Consider the following 16,644-nt stretch of genomic DNA (forward strand, 5'->3'; position numbering starts at 1 on the left):
ATTTTCTTAGGCTCCAAAAACACTGTGTATGGTGACTGCAGCCATGAAATTAAAAGATACTTGATCCTTGAAAGAAATCTATGACCAACCTAGGCAGCATATTATAAAGCAGAGGCATCACTTTGTCAACAATGGTCTCTCTAGTCAAAGCTATGGTTTATCCAGTAGTCATGTGTGAATGTGAGAGTTGGACCAAACGTGAAAAGACTGAGTGCCAAAGAATTGATGCTTTCAAACTGTGGTGCTGAAGAAGACTCTTGAGTCCTTTGGACATCAAAGAGATCAAACCAGTCATTCCTAAAGGAAATCAACCCTGAATATTCATTGGAAGGAGTGAGGCTGAACCTGAATCTCCAATACTTTGGCCATCTGATATTAAGAGCCAACTCATTGAAAAAGATCCTGACATTGGTAAAGAAAGAGGTCAGGAGGTGAAGAGGGCAACAGAGGGTCAGATGATTAGATTTCATCACTGACTCAGTGGACATGAGTTTGATCAACTTCAGAGATTATGAAGATCAGGGAAGCCTGACATGCTGCAGCCCATGGAGTGACAGAGAGTTGGACACGACTGAGTTACTGAACAACAACACAGTGGAAGCATGACTATTTTCCTTCCTTCACAACAATGTCAGTAAAATCATTTGTTTAAAGGCTGTGAAACATCATGAGACACTCATTCATCTTCACTTATATCTTCCTTGGTTTCTAGATCAAACTGACAATTTACAGGAAATGAAAAAATAGAAGAGCAAGTTAAACACAATCCACGAATGTGGTCAGCTAAATGTAACAGATGGGAAATCTTACAGGACCAGTGGCCCCATTTCTTCAACAAATGAAATACAAAACCTGAACAGAAAGAGCCAGAGCAATGCTACAGATATTTAGCCATTGCATTAGATTCCTATTGCTGCTGTAACTAATTACTGCGAGTTTATTGACTTAAAGCAACCCAAGTTTACTCTCTGACAAGTCTGGAGGTCGGAAGTCTCATGTGAATCAGCAGGGCTATGTCCCTCACTCCTCGTCTCGTGGGCTCCACAGCTCTCAGGTCTCTGCTTCCACTGTCACACCTCCTCTGGCTCTGACACTCCCCCTTCCCTCTTATGAAGACCTTTGTGTTTACTTGCACCCACCTGGAGAGCTCCGAATAATGTCTTTCATTCCAAGGCTTTAACTTATTCACATCTGCCACGTCCCTTTTGCACGTAAGATAACACTCTCAGGTGCCAGGGGTCAGGGTATGGACTACATGGGGACCTATTAGTCAAGCATGTTAACCAAGTATTGGAGTCTGATTCAAACTAACCAACTCAGGGGGAAAATTATGAGACAGTTGGGAAATCTGGACACTGACTAGAAATTTGATGGTAGTCAGGAATTTTTGTTAATACAATATTTTGGTAATAGTTTTAGGAAATCTATATCTTTTACAGATAAATACTGAAGTATTATGGATGTATTAATCTAAAGTCTTGGATTTGCTCTAAGTTCTTAGATGGACCATGTGTGGAGAGTACCTGTTTGCACTGAAGATGAGCTAAGACTGTTTAAAGGGAACAGGGCCTCTGAAAGAGAAAGGATAGTCAACACTGGTTTTTCCTGAGAGGACAGAGGGCCTCAAGCTCCACCACTGCGGAGGATCACACTTTGCCCTGGAGAAGGGGATGCTGTCTTCTCATGGAGGGAGATGGAGGGAAATGCAGGGACATGGCAGATTTGAATGTTTGGTGTGGAAAAAAGGAAGAACCTCACCTCTAGTGGCTTCTAATTTCTGTACTGAGTGGTAGCTGCGGTGGGTGCAGTGGAGAGGTCAGTGGGTGGGGCCATAAGGAGGCAAAAAGCTGGAAACCACTGTTACCTGAGGGTCATAGACAGAAAATGAGCAGAGCATGTCATTTGAAGGACCATTAGTCACTCTGAATTTATAGGGAAAACAGTCAGCTCCACTATGTAATTTTTCTTCAGGATTTCTGTCCTGCGGGTTTCAAGAAAGGAGACACATGGTTCACTCAGGATAAATTTGTGTCTGTTAGTGAGGCAGGAAGATGAAAAGCAAAGGAGTTGAGGGCATTGGTGTGGTTTGGTTGAGATGGTGAACTGTGGAATTGAAGGGCCATTATTGAGAAGGTGAAAGAAGCACCAGGATGAGAGAGCAGAGCTCTTGACAGGGTTGCAGGGAACCGAGGGGCCCAGGAAGCTGGGGGAAGGAAGGTTCTTGTTACTTGGGGCTTTAATGGTTATTGATGGTGGGATAGTTTGGGTTATGACGATGTTCAGGGTAACTATGAAGGGAAGCAATTCGTGAATGTGATGAGAATGACACCTGAGGATGTGGGAAATAAAATTTGCCAGGATCCCAGGAAGCTATGATACCTTCCGGTGCTTCAGCTGAGCAGTTGCCCACCTTAGCAACAATCACTTGCGATGCCTTTCGGTATGCAGGGCAGGGGAGGGGGTTGCAGACCCTGCACATTTTAACCAAGTAAAATAGTACAGAATGAAAGGAGCTCTTTGAAAAGAGAACATGAGCTCTTTGAAGGCAGAAGCTCAGAATGATTTTCCCTCTTTGAATCTCAGTATTCTTCATAATGCAAGAAACTGATAGATGCCCCATAACTATTGTTAGTCAGAAATTAAAAATCAAATGAATAAATACACCCTTATTAATTACTTCCATCTAAGGATCAATGATGTAAGGAATTCCAACATATATGTTTTCCCCACCACCATCAAGCAATTAACCCTAAGGATTTTGACCGAGTGTCCTAAAAATTTAACTCCGTTCTGACACCACCCACCTGGAGAGAGCATCAGAGCCTTCAGGTTAGTGGGGCTGTCCCACAGGACTGCCGTCACTGTGGATGTTAATTCCAAGTCCAAATCATCACTCATGCTTCTGACTGACCAGCTATAAACTGAAGGTTCCCACCCCCTTCCCCTCAGGTTTGCTGGAGCAACTTACAGAATTCAGAGGAATATTTACTTACAAGCACCAGTTTAATTTCATAATAAAATGAAATTTTAATTTTTTGGTATCATGGCAACAAATATCAGGTTGGTTTATTTCTCTTCCTCAATTCTTGTCTCATCACAACAAAAATTTGGAGCAATGGACCAAAAGATACAGATCCACAGATAAGTTAGAGCTCAGTTCAGCTTGAGAAGACAGATCTTGTATTAGTCTGACACTCCCAAAGAAGTTCTCCTCCTCCTTCCTATAGACTCCTTTTGGCTTCCCCCTTTTACACTTCCAGTCTCCTAATTTTGGTTATGCCTGTTGCAAAGTAGGGCTTGCACTCATCACCAGTCAATGAAAGGGAATGCAAATGGGCATATGCTCATAGCTGATTGACAATTACAAGTTATATGACAGCAAGCTGTGTTGTTTATGTCTTCCCATATGTCTTTGCATAATTCCATCTGCTATAATTAGATGTTGAATATTCATGAGCCCTTGATGGGCTCCTAACTGCCTAAGGTTACTTGGGGAAGCCCCTGTGGTCATGTTGTATCCACTGTGTGCCTAGGGTGCATGTGCAGGAGTTGAAAAGTCTCTGTGGTTATTTTGTAGCATATCTATGAGCTCTCCTGGGTGTATCTGGGATGGAGTTTAGAGGTGGCTTGCATCCCTTCAGCCAAGCCACCCCTCATTGCTCACATCTAACTTCCTATCTAACATTCTCCGTCAAGTGTATGGACCCCAAATCACTGGGGAGATGGGCGTCATACATTCTGGTGGCTTCTTGCTGAGTTGGGGCAGCAAGGGGCCTTGGGTGTCCATCACTTGCTTGCAGTCAAGAAGGGGGGCCAGTAAGGGCTGCTGATGTCTGTCCAAGGAGGACGCTGTGAGGAAGTCATCAGAGGGGTCAAGGGTTGGCATCCATGTTGTCTCAGAAGTTGAGACTCTATCTTGTTCACCTGAGAAGAAATAAACCAAGAGAGTAAGTTGAGGATTGAAAGTTTCTCAGTAGTGTCCAACTCTTTGTGACCCCATGGACGATAGCCTGCCAGGCTCCTCTGTCAATGAAATTCTCCAAGCCAGAATGCTGAAGTGGGTAACTGCTCCCTTCTCCAGGAGATCTTCCCAACCCAGGGATCCAACCCAGGTCTCCTGCATTGCAGGTGGATTCTGTACCATCTTAGCTACCAGGGAAGTTGAAGAAAGATGGAGCAAACAGAATTATAAGCCAGAGCCACCACAGGCGTGTAGCCTTGATTTAATGAAACCAGGATGTTGCTGTGTTGGCCTCGTCCAGTATTTGATTAGTTTTGAGTGTAATCAATCCTGATCTATTTATATGTCAGCTTAAAAAGAATTGGGTCAAGACATACCCAGAAACTAGCCTTATTGAGCGTGTTCATGACTTCTGTGGCCAGACTTAAGGGGTGTATATAAGAGTAACTCAAACCGGTGAGGCACAGGAGATACAGAAATCACATTGTGGTGCCTTGACAGTGGTCTTATGGGAACCCATAACAGATATGAAAAGAATCTCCTTGACTGAAACCAAGAGAGAGACAATGATGTAGCTCAGGCTAAATGCAAAGGCCATTCCAAGAAAGCGTATCCTCAGTAGCTTAACTTTTTGGATGTTCATCAGAACGACACTTTTCTGTATTCCTGAGTAGATACTGGAGTTCTCCCAGAGGCTCACAGGTGTATTGTGTATTGCGTGTCTTCCATGGTTTCCTTCCATATAGTTTGACTTGAGTGTGGTGAATCCAGGAGTCAGGTACCTTTGTCAGGTACCTTGACTGCTGTGGGTGTAAAGAGTATTACAGGGTAGGAACCCTTCCATGTGGGCTGCAGTTGAGCTTTGGGGGACTAATCGTTTCAAACCTTAATTAGTACTTGAGTCCCTGGGGCATAGGCCATCCCTCAGAATCCTCTGGGCCCTGGTTGACACCCCACAAATGCATTTCTTTTTGGAATTTCCCAGTGGCCATAGTGTAAGATTGAAAGTCTTAAGTCTCTGGATCTAGAAAGAGGTCACTGATATAAAGAAAAGGTCTTCCATATAACAGCTCATAAAGGCTAAAACCAACATTCTTTCAGAGCAATCGTGTGGAGGAGGGCTACTGGTAAAGCCTCCTTCCATCTGAGGGAGGTCTCTTGGATTACCTTTTTTATTGTCAATTTTAAGGTTGATTGGCTCTTTCTACTTTTCCAGGAGACTGAGGTCTCCAGGCACAATGGAAGTAATAGGTAATGCCCAATGCTTTAGCAGCCCCTTGGGTGACTTTAGAAGTAAATGATGTCTCACTGTCATTTTGTAGTGACCTAGGTAGGCCAGATCTTGTAATACTGTCATGGAGCAATTTTCTCACCAATATTCTTTATTGGTGTATAAAGAACATAGATGAAGAGGGACATGGGGAGAGGGTTTGAAAGCAGGAGCTTCTGTCCCTGTGGAGCTGGGGTGCATTGTACTCTGGTATGTGGATGTGCTCACCAACCCTGAAGCTCATCTAATCTCCCCATTCCAGAGTTTTTATTATGAAGCTTAATCTGCAGCCCCAACTCCTTCCCAGGGATCAGAGGATGTGCCTGAAAATCCAGACCTTCTAATCTCTTGGTCTTGTTGGTGACCAGACCCATTCTGAGGGAATCTAGGGCCCCAGACTGTAACCTCATTAGCATAAATGCAGGTGGGCTCAAGGGGCTTTTTATGAAGAACACATGACACTCTTACCACTTGGGAAATTCCAAGGCTTTAGCATCTGTGTCAGGACCTGGGGACAAAAAGCAAATGTACTTCCCATTATACCACAAATATATAAGTGAAGCTGGAAATACACAAATCAATCTATAATCAGAAGAGAAGTGAGGTAGTCACTTGAACTGAAAGCAATGGCATTTTTAAAAAGATGAGGATAATGTAGTTCCAATAAATAAAAATGAATCATGGAATGGACATAAGAATATGTGGTAAAATATAGTAGAGAGAAAGTGGATAAAGGACTCAACATCCACAGGAGTATGCTCTGTAACCTTCACTACCTGGACAGTTTCCTAAAATAGGGTAAAAACTCAAGTATCTCCATGAGGGAGAAATGTGTGTGGAGTGAAATTTCCATGCCAGGAGGGCTGCAGAATTTGGCTCCTGCAAGACCATGGGTTCATGATTACAGTCCTCACCACCATGCTGGCCAAGGCCTGGGGTTCCTTCCAAGCAATAAAAGTACGCGTGTGAAAAACACTAGAGCTATTTTTCTCAAAAGCATATCACAGAAAATCACAAGAGGACAAAAAAGATGACTTCCTTCCATTGAAATGGCTTAAAAAAACAGTGGTAAAAATAAAATCATGGTTAAAAATATCCAAGGCGTGATGGGGCCACAAACTATCATTACTCAGGATCTGGCCCACAATTAAAGACTTCCAACAGGTTGCAAGTTGCCTGCTTCACCAGTCTCCCACTGTATGCCTCTAAGTGTTTATGCAGGAGGCAGGCCTCTTCAGGGAGCTTTCCTCACAGCCATGAGATTCCTATGTCATGACTGTGCCACTCATTCCAATACTTCTGAGTTCCTGTGGATTCTCTTTCTAAGTTCATTAGTTTTGTTGGAGCACAGAAAAAAATGTTTTAGTGTGTGGACATTAGCTACACTGCCATGACTGGGAACTGTCAGTTGTATTACTGCTTTTGAAATTATTGATTTCAAAAGAGGAATTCTTTGCATTAAGAACCTCTACATTTTTCATGTGCCTATTGGTCATCTGTATATCTTCTTTGTAAAATGTCTATTCAGATCTTCTGACCATTTCTGAATCAGATTGTTTGATTTTTTTAATAATTAAATTTTATTAGGCTTCACTGGTGGCTCAGATGCTAAAGAGTCCGTCTGTGATGCAGGACACCCGGGTTCAGTCCCTGGGTTGGGAAGATCCCTTGGAGATGGAAATGGCAAATCCAGTATTCTTGCCTGGGAAATCCATGGATGGAGGACTTTGGCAGGCTATCGTCCATGGGGTTGCAAAGAGCTAAGTGAGAGACTAACATTTTCTCTGAGTAGATGTCCAGGAGTGGAATTGCTGGGTAATGTGGTAGTTCTATTTGTAGTTTCTAAGGGAACTTTCATGCTGTTTTCTGTAGTGGCTGTATCAATTTACATTTCCAACATGAGTGCGAGATGGTTGCCTGTCCTCCACACCTTCTCCAGCATTTATTGACTGCGGATTTTTGATAATGGTCATTCTGACTGCTGTGAGATGATTGTAGTTTCCATTGTAGTTGTGATTTCTCTAATTATTAGTGATGTTGATCATCTTTTCATGTGACTCTTGGCCATCTATGTGTCTTCTTTGGAGAGATGTCTGTTTAGGTCTTTTGCCCATTTATTTATTTATTTAAAATTGAGCTTCCTGAGCTGTTTGTGTGTTTTGGAGATTCATCCCTTATAAGTTACTCCTTTTGCAAATATTTTCTCCCATCTGAGGGTTGTCTTTTCATCTTAATTATGGTTTCCTTTGCTGTTCAAAATATTTAAAATTTACTTAGGTCACATTTGTTTATTTTTGTTTTTATTTTCATTACTCTAGGAGGTGGACCTTGCTGTGATTTATGTAAAGAGTGTTCTATTTATGTTTTCCTCTAAGAGTTTTACAGTATACAAGCTTATATTCAGAAGCACAGCAGCTGCGACAGACAGTGCAGAAGTGCAGCTGAGAGGAGCTACCCCATGCCCAAGGGAAGGAGTGGCAGCTGTGCTTTGCTGGAGCAGCTGTGAAAAGATACCCCACGCCCAAGGTAAGAGAAACCCAAGTAAGATGGCATAGGCCCTGAGAGAGGGCATCAGAGGGCAGACAGACTGAAACCACAATCACAGATAACTAGCCAATCTGATTACATGGACCACAGCCTTGTCTAACTCAATGAAACTAAGCCATGCCATTTGGAGCCACCCAGGATGGTGGAGAGGTCTGACAGAATGTGGTCCACTGGAGAAGGGAATGGCAAACCACTTCAGTATTCTTGCCTTGAGAACCTCATGAACAGTATGAAAAGGCAAAAAATAGGACACTTAAAGATGAACTCCCCAGGTCAGTAGGTGCCCAATATGCTACTGGAGATCAGTGGAGAAATAACTCCAGAAAGAATGAAGGGATGGAGCCAAAGCAAAAATAACACGATGGGACTGGTGATAGAAGCAAGGTTCGATGCTGTAAAGACCAATATTGCATAGGAACTTTGAATGTTAGGTCCATGAATCAAGGCAAATTGGAAGTGGTCAAACAGGAGATAGCAAGAGTAAACATTGACATTCTATCAATCAGCAAACTAAGATAGACTGGAATGGGTGAATGTAACTCAGATGACCATTATATCTACTACTGTGGGCAGGAATCCTTAGAAGAAATGCAATAGCCATCATGGTCAACAAGAGTCTGAAATGCAGTACTTGGATTCAATCTCAAGAATGACAGAATGATCTCTGTTCATTTCCAAGGCAAACCATTTAGTATCATGGTAATCCAAGTCTATGCCCTGACCAGTAACGCTGAAGAGGCTGAAGTTGAACAGTTCTATGAAGACCAACAAGACCTTCTAGAACTAGCACCCCAAAAAGATGTCCTTTTCATTATAGGGGACTGAAATGCGAAAGTAGGAAGTCAAGAAACACCTGGAGTAACAGGCAGATTTGGCCTTGAAGTACAGAATGAAGCAGGGCAAAGGCTAATAGAGTTCTGCCAAGAGAACACATTGGTCATAGCAAACACCTTCTTCCAACAACACAAGAGAAGAGTCTACACATGGACATCACCAGATGTTCAACAAAAAATCAGACTGATTATATTCTTTGCAGCCAAAGATGGAGAAGCTCTATACAGTCAGCAAAAACAAGACTGGGAGCTGACTGTGGCTCAGATCATGAATTCCTTACTGCCAAATTCAGGCTGAAATTGAAGAAAGTGGAGAAAACCACTAGACCATTCAGTTTTATGACCTAAATCAAATCCCTTGTGGCTATGCAGTGGAAGTGAGAATAGATTTAAGGTACCAGATCTGACACACAGAGTGCCTGATGAACTATGGATGGAGGTTTGTTACATTGTATAGAAGACAGGAATCAAGACTGTCCCCAAGAAAAAGAAATGCAAAAAAGCGAAATGACTGTCTGAGAACGCCTTCCAAATAGCTGTGAAAAGAAGGGAAGTGAAAAGCAAAGGAGAAAAGGAAAGAGATACCCATTTGAATACAGAGTTCCAAAGAATAGCAAGGAGAGAGAAGAAAGCCTTCCTCATTGATCAATGCAAAGAAATAGAGGAAAACAATGGAATGGAAAAGACTAGAGATCTCTTCTAGAAAATTAGAGATACCAAGGGAAGATTTCATGCAAAGATGGGCTCAATAAAGGACAGAAATAGTAGGGGCCTAACAGAAGCAGAAGATATTAAGGAGAGGTGGCAAGAATATACAGAAGAACTATACAAACAAAGATCTTCATGACCCAGATAATCACGATGGTGTGATCACTCACCTAGAGCCAGACATCCTGGAATGTGAAGCCAAGTGGGACTTAAGAAGCATCACAAACAAGGCTAGTGAGCTATTTCAAATCCTGGAAGGTGATGTTGTGAAAGTACTGCACTCAATATGCCAGCAAGTCTGGAAAACTCAGCAGTGGCCACAGGACTGGAAAAGGTGAATTTTCATTCCAATCCCAAAGAAAGGCAGTGCCAAAGAATGCTCAAACTACTGCCCAATTGCACTCATCTCACACGCTAGTAAAGTAATGCTCAAAATTCTCCAAGCCAGGCTTCAGCAATACATGAACCGTGAACTCCCTGATGTTCAAGCTGGTTTTAGAAAAGACAGAGGAACCAGAGATCAAATTGCCAACATCTGCTGGATCATTGAAAATTCAAGAGAGTTCCATGAAAACATCTAATACTGCTTTACTGACTATGCTAAAGTCTTTGACTGTGTGGATCACAATAAACTGTGGGAAATTCTGAAAGAGATAGGAATATCAGACCACCTGACCTGCCTCTTGAGAAACCTGTATGCAGGTCAGGAAGCAACAGTTAGAACTGGACGTGGAACAACAGACTGGTTCCAAATAGGAAAAGGAGTATGTCAAGGCTGTATATTGTCACCCTGCTTATTTAATTTATATGCGGAGTACATCATGAGAAATGCTGAGCTGGAGGAAGCACAAGCTGGATTCAAGATTACCAGGAGAAATATCAATATCCCAGATATGCAGATTATACCACTCTTATGGCATAAAGTGAAGAACTCAAGAGCCTCTTGATGAAAGTGAAAGAGGAGAGTGAAAATGTTGGCTTAAAGCTCAACATTCAGAAAACGAAGATCATTTCATCGGTCCCATCACTTCATGGCAAATACATGGGGAAACAGTGGAAACAGTGTCAGACTTTATTTTTCTGTCTTTCAAAATCACTGCAGATGGTGATTGCAGCCATGAAATTAAAAGACAATTGGAAGGAAAGTTATGACCAACCTACACAGCATATTAAAGAGCAGAGACATTACTTTGTCAGCAAAAGCGCATCTAATCAAGGCTATGGTTTTCCCAGGGGTCATGTATGCATGTGAGAGTTGGGCTATAAAGAAAGCTGAGTGCAGAAGAATTGATGCTTTTGAGCTGTTGGAGTTCCAAACCCCAACTTTTGGTGTTTGTGAAGACTCTTGAGAGTCCCTTGAGCTGCAAGGAGATCCAATCAGTCCATCCTAAAGGAGATTGGTTCTGGGTGTTCATTGGTAGGACTGATTTTGAAACTGAAACCCCAATACTTTGGCCACCTGATGCAAAGAGCTGACTCATTTCTTCCTGATGCTGGGAAAGATTGAGTGCAGGAGGAGAAGGGGATGACAGAGGATGAGATGGCTGATGCCATTGCTGACTCGATGAACATGTGTTTGGGTGAACTTTGGGTGTTGGTGATGACAGGGAGGCCTGGCATGCTGTGGTTCATGGGGTCACAAAGTGTCAGACACAACTGAGTGAATGAACTGAACTGTATCCATTTTGACTTTATTTTTGTGTATGGTGTTAGGGAGTGTTCTAGTTTCATTCTTTTACATGTAGCTGTCAGTTTTTCCAACCATAACATATTGAAGAGACTGTCTTGTCTCTGTTGTATATTCTTGCCTTCATCATCATAGACTAGGGGACCATAAACAGTAGGTATATCTCTGGACTTTCTTTTTTAAAAATTTTTATTTTTACTTTATTTTACTTTACAATACTGTATTGGTTTTGCCATACATTGACATGAATCCACCACGGGTGTACATGCGTTCCCAAACATGAACCCCCTCCCTCCTCCCTCCCCAAAACACATCTCTGGGTCATCCCCGTGCACCAGCCCCAAGCATGCTGTATCCTGCGTCGGACATAGACTGGCGATTCGATTCTTACATGATAGTATACATGTTACAATGCCATTCTCCGAAATCATCCCACCCTCTCCCTCTCCCTCTGAGTCCAAAAGTCCGTTATACACATCTGTGTCTTTTTTGCTGTCTTGCATACAGGGTCGTCATTGCCATCTTTCTAAATTCCATATATATGTGTTAGTCTACTGTATTGGTGTTTTTCTTTCTGGCTTACTTCACTCTGTATAATCAGCTCCAGTTTCATCCATCTCATCAGAACTGATTCAAATGAATTCTTTTTAATGGCTGAGTAATACTCCATGTGTATATGTACCACAGCTTTCTTATCCATTCATCTGCTGATGGACATCTAGGTTGTTTCCATGTCCTGGCTATTATAAACAGTGCTGCGATGAACATTGGGGTACATGTGTCTCTTTCAATTCTGGTTTCCTCGGTGTGTATGCCCAGCAGTGGGATTACTGGGTCATAAGGTAGTTCTATTGGCAATTTTTAAAGGAATTTCCACTCTGTTCTCTATAGTGGCTGTACTAGTTTGTATTCCCACCAACAGTGTAAGAGGAATCCCTTTTCTCCACACCCTCTCCAGCATTTATTGCTTGCAGATTTTTGGATCGCAGCCATTCTGACTGGTGTGAAGTGGTACCTCATTGTGGTTTTCATTTGCATTTCTCTAATAATGAGTGATGTTGAGCATCTTCTCATGTGTTTGTTAGCCATCGGTATGTCTTCTTTGGAGAAATGTCTATTTAGTTCTTTGGCCAGACTCATCAAGAAGCAAAGAGAGAAAAATCAGATCAATAAAATTGAAATGAAAATGGAAAGATCACAACAGACAACACAGAAATACAAAGGATCATAAGAGACTACTATCAGCAGTTTTATGCCAATAAAATGGACAACATGGAAGAAATGGACAAATTCTTAGAAAAGTACAATTTTCCAAAACTGAACCAGGAAGAAATAGAAAATCTTAACAGACCCATCACAAGCATGGAAATTGAAACTGTAATCAGAAATCTTCCAGCAAACAAAAGCCCAGGTCCAGATGGCTTCACAGCTGAATTCTACCAAAAATTTCGAGAAGAGCTAACACCTGTCATACTCAAACTCTTCCAGAAAATTGCAGAGGAAGGTAAACTTCCAAACTCATTCTATGAGGCCACCATCACCCTAATTCCAAAACCTGACAAAGATGCCACAAAAAATGAAGACTACAGGCCAATATCACTGATGAACATAGATGCAAAATCCTCAACAAAATCTAGCAATCAGAATCCAACAACACATTAAAAAGACCATACACCATGACCAAGTGGGCTTTATCCCAGGGATGCAGGGATTCTTCAATATCCGCAAATCAATCAATGTAATTCACCACATTAACAAATTGAAAAATAAAAGCCATATGATTATCTCAATAGATGCAGAGAAGGCCTTTGACAAAATTCAACATCCATTTATGATAAAAACTCTCCAGAAAGCAGGAATAGAAGGAACATACCTCAACATAATAAAAGCTATCTATGACAAACCCACAGCAAACATTATCCTCAATGGTGAAAAATTGAAAGCATTTCCCCTAAAGTCAGGAACAAGACAAGGGTGCCCACTTTCACCGCTACTATTCAACATAGTTCTGGAAGTTTTGGCCACAGCAATCAGAGCAGAAAAAGAAATAAAAGGAATCCAAATTGGAAAAGAAGAAGTAAAACTCTCACTGTTTGCAAATGACATGATCCTATACATAGAAAACCCTAAAGACTCCACCAGAAAATTACTAGAGCTAATCAATGAATATAGTAAAGTTGCAGGATATAAAATCAACACACAGAAATCCCTTGCATTCCTATACACGAATAATGAGAAAGTAGAAAAAGAAATTAAGGAAACAATTCCATTCACCATTGCAATGAAAAGAATAAAATACTTAGGAATATATCTACCTAAAGAAACTAAAGACCTATATATAGAAAAATATAAAACACTGATGAAAGAAATCAAAGAGGACACTAATAGATGGAGAAATATACCATGTTCATGGATCGGAAGAATCAATATAGTGAAAATGAGTATACTACCCAAAGCAATTTACAAATTCAATGCAATCCCTGTCAAGCTACCAGCCACATTTTTCACAGAACTAGAACAAATAATTTCAAGATTTGTATGGAAATACAAAAAACCTCGAATAGCCAAAGCAATCTTGAGAAAGAAGAATGGAACTGGAGGAATCAACTTGCCTGGCTTCAGGCTCTACTACAAAGCCACAGTCATCAAGACAGTATGGTACTGGCACAAAGACAGACATGTAGATCAATGGAACAAAATAGAAAGCCTAGAGATAAATCCACACACATATGGACACCTTATCTTTGACAAAGGAGGCAAGAATATACAATGGAGTAAAGACAATCTCTTTAACAAGTGGTGCTGGGAAAACTGGTCAACCACTTGTAAAAGAATGGACTTTCTATCTTAGTCCACTGATCCATTTTTCTTCTTTCGTTCCAGCACCATAATGTATTGATTACTGTAGATGTGTACTATAGTGTGAAGTCAGAGAGGCTAGTTTCTCCAGCTCAATTTTTCTTAAGATTGTTTTGGTTATTCAAGGTCTTTTGTGTTCCATACAAGTGAGAATTTTTTGTTCTGTGAAAAATGTCCTTGGTAATTTAATAGGGATTGTGCTGAATCTGAATATCACATTGGTGGTAGTCATTTTCACAATATTGATTCTTTCAATCCAAGATCATGTTATATCTTTCCATCTGTTTGCATAATCTTTGATTTCTTGCATCAGTATCTTACAGCTTTCTGAGTACAAGCCTTTTGCCTTCTTTGTTGTTGTTCAGTTGCTCAGTCATGTCTGACTCTTTGTGACCCCATGGACTACAGTACAAGAGGATTCCCTTGTCCTTCACCATCTCCCAGAGCTTGCTCAAACTCATGTCCACTGAGTTGGTGATACTATCCAATAATCTCATCCTCTGTTGTACTCTTCTCCCACCTTCAATCTTTCCCACATAGTGTGGGGGCTTTTCTGAGTCAACTCTTTGTATCAGGTGGCCAAAGTTGTGAAGCTTCAACTTCAGCATCAGTCCTTCCAATTAACATTCAGGACCAATTTCCTTTAGGATGGACTGGCTTGATTTGCTTGCAGTCCAAGGGACTCTCAAGAATTTTCTGTAACACCACAGTTCAAAAGATCCAATTCTTCAGTGCTCAGCCTTCTTTATGTTCCAACTCTCACATCCATATATTACTAATGGGAATACCGTATCTTTGACTCTATGGAAATTTGTTGGCCAAGTAGAGTCTCTATTTTTTAATATGCTGTCTAGATTTATCATAGCTTTTCTTTCAAGGAGCAAGCGGTTTTTAATTTCATGGCTGCAGTCACCATCTGCAGTGATTTTAGAGCCCACAAAATATAAAGTCTGTCACTGTTTCCATTGTTTCCACCATCTAATTGCCATGAAGTGATGGGACCAGATGCCATGATCTTTGCTTTTTGAATGTTGAGTTCTAAGTCAACTTTTCACTCTCCTCTTTCTCCTTCATCAAGAGGCTCTTTAGCTCCTCTTTGCTTTCTGCTATAAGGGTGGTGTCATCTGCATGTCTGAGGTTATTGATATTTCTACCAACAATTGGATTTCAGTATGTGCTTCATCCAGCCTGTCATTTTGCATGATGTACTCTGCATAGAAGTTAAATGAGCAGGGTGACAATATACAGCCTTGACTCTTTTCCTAATTTTGAACCAGTCTGTTGTTCCATATCTGGTTCTAACTGTTGTTTTTTGACCTGCTTACAGGTTTCTCAGGAGGCAGGTAAGGTGGTATGGTATTCCCATCTCTTTAAGAATTTTACATTTTGTCGTGGTCCACACAGTCAAAGCCTTTAGCATAGCCAATGAAGCAGGAGTAAATGTTACTTTGGAATTATCTTCCTTTTTCAGTGATTCAAAAGATGTTGGCAGTTTGATCTCTGGTTTCTCTCCTTTTTCTAAATCCAGTTTGAACTTCTGGAAGTTCTTGGTTCACATACTGTTGAGAAAATCTTAGAGAATTTTGAGCTTTACTTTGCAAGCTTGTGAAATGAGCACAATTGTGTGGTAGTTTGAAGATTCTTTGGAATTGTCATTTTTGAGGTTGAAATGAAAACTGGCATTTCCAGTGCTGTGGCCACTGCTAAGTTTTCCAAATTTGCTGGCATATTGAGTGCAGCACTCTAACAGCATCTTCTTTTAGGATTTGAAATAACTGGAATACCATCACATCCACTTTGCTTGTAGTGATGCTTCCTAAGGCTCACAAGACTTTGCATTTCAGGATGCCTGATTTTGAGTGAGTGATCACATCATCGTAGTTATCTGGGTCGTTGAGATCTTTTTTGTATAGTTCGTCTATGTATTCTTGCCACCTCTACTTAATATTTTCTACTTCTGTTAGGTCCTTGCTGTTTCTGTCCTTTACTGTGCCTATTTTTGTATGAAATATTCCCTTGATATCTCTAATTTTCTTGAAGAGATCTCTAGTCTTTCCCATTCTATTGTTTCTCTCTATTTCTTTGCATTGTTCTCTTAGGAAGGCTTTCTTACCTCGCCTTGCTATTCTTTTGAACTCTGCATTCAGATGGGTATATCTTCCCTTTTCTCCTTTGGCTTTCACTTCTCTTCTTAGCTATTTGCAAAACTTCCTGAGACAACCTTTTGGCTTTTTTGTGTTTCTTTTGCTTGGAGATGGTTTTGATCACACCACCTTCTATGCAATGTTATAAACCTCCATTCATGGTTCTTCAGACACTGTCTCTGTCAGATGTAATCCTATGAATGTCACTTCCACTGTATAATCTTAAAGAATTTGATTTAGGTCATACCTGAATGACTTCATGGTTTTCCCTATTTTCTTCAATATAAGTCCAAATTTTGAATAAAGAGTTCATGATCTGAGCCACACTCAGCTCCTGGTCTCGTTTTTGCTGACTGCATAAAGCTTCCCCATCTTTGGCTGCAAAGAATACAATCAATCTGATTTCTGTATTAATCGTCTGGTGATGTCAATGTGTAGAGTCGTCTCTAGTGTTGTTGGAAGAGTGTGTTTTCTATCACCAGTTCATCCTCTTGGCAAAACTCCGTTAGTCTTTGTCCTGCTTCATTTTGCACTCCAAGGCCAAACCTGCCTGTTATTCCAGGTATCTCTTGACGTCCTACTTTTGCATTCCAGTACTCTATGATGAAAAGGACATCATTTTTGGTGTTAATTCT

Source organism: Ovis aries, chromosome 18, assembly GCF_016772045.2.
Source record: "Ovis aries strain OAR_USU_Benz2616 breed Rambouillet chromosome 18, ARS-UI_Ramb_v3.0, whole genome shotgun sequence".
In the NCBI taxonomy this organism is placed as follows: Eukaryota; Metazoa; Chordata; class Mammalia; order Artiodactyla; family Bovidae; genus Ovis; species Ovis aries.